This window comes from Phytophthora parasitica, assembly GCF_000247585.1.
Source record: "Phytophthora parasitica INRA-310 unplaced genomic scaffold supercont2.54, whole genome shotgun sequence".
Taxonomy (NCBI): domain Eukaryota; phylum Oomycota; class Peronosporomycetes; order Peronosporales; family Peronosporaceae; genus Phytophthora; species Phytophthora nicotianae.
Window position 1 is genome coordinate 390358 of NW_008649040.1, and position 1070 is coordinate 391427.

The following is a 1070-nucleotide window of genomic DNA, read 5'->3' on the forward strand; positions in this document are numbered from 1 at the left end:
ACTGTATGGGTCAATGTACTTCCTGCTACAGTCTCTGTTCTCGAACCGAAGGCACTTATTCTTGATAAGACAAATTCCACTCTGTTATTCCTTTAGTCCTAGCGGTTCAATACCTTCTGCCCATCCTATATATGCCCTTTCTATCCCCTCTGTAGCCTGATCGCGTGGTACTTACCGTGGGTACAAATCAGATTATGTGTCCACAGTAGATCGCATCCTTGAGGTTAGATTGCGTGTCGACATGATTGCACCATGTCGATCCACTCCAATGATTACGTAATCTGCATAGAGTATGACGTAATCACTGACACGTCGTCATCGACCACGAGTCTCAGAGCTAAATCGGGTCCTTTTTCATCAATCAGTCCCTTGTACCCAGAAGCCAACTGTCACTTCACCACAGACGCACGCCTCTGCGTCGACGTCTGAGGCCGCTCCTCGCTTTGAGTAGCTTGACCAAGGTAGGTCTGCGAGTCAGCAACCCCCTGCGGATCATGGTACCGCTTAAGACGTCCAACATAGAACGTCGGGTGCGTCGTCATTGACTTTGGTAGGTCGATGGTGTATAACGCACCATGTCTGGCAAGGACTGTGAACGGCCCTATGAAGAGGTGCTTCAACTTGTTACTGCCGACAGAGCTGACGGTGTCAACCGGTAAGTTTCTAGTGTCGAGTAACACTAATTTACCCACTTTGGAAACGTTTAAGTTTCCTCTTCCATGTTTGTTTGAGTACTTCTTTTGTCTGTCCTGGGCCGCTGCCATGACATCGCGGACCCTGCTGATCACAATCAGCTTGGTGTCTATAAAGGACTCCACTTGTTTCCGCAGAGAAACCGGTCTCACATCCGAGACCTGGGAGAAAAGGACTTTCCGAGCCTCTCCCCTACTTAAAATAGAGGACGTGTGGCTCCTCGTAGAGTGAGTGGCACTCTGGGGTGACGGAAGCCGTTCAGGTAGAACGGCGTAAACCCCGTAGACGCGTGTACAGCGTTGTTGAGCGCAAACTCAACAACTGGGAGCTGTGTCGACCACGTACGTGGGGCTCCAGCGCAGACACTGCGCAGAGTG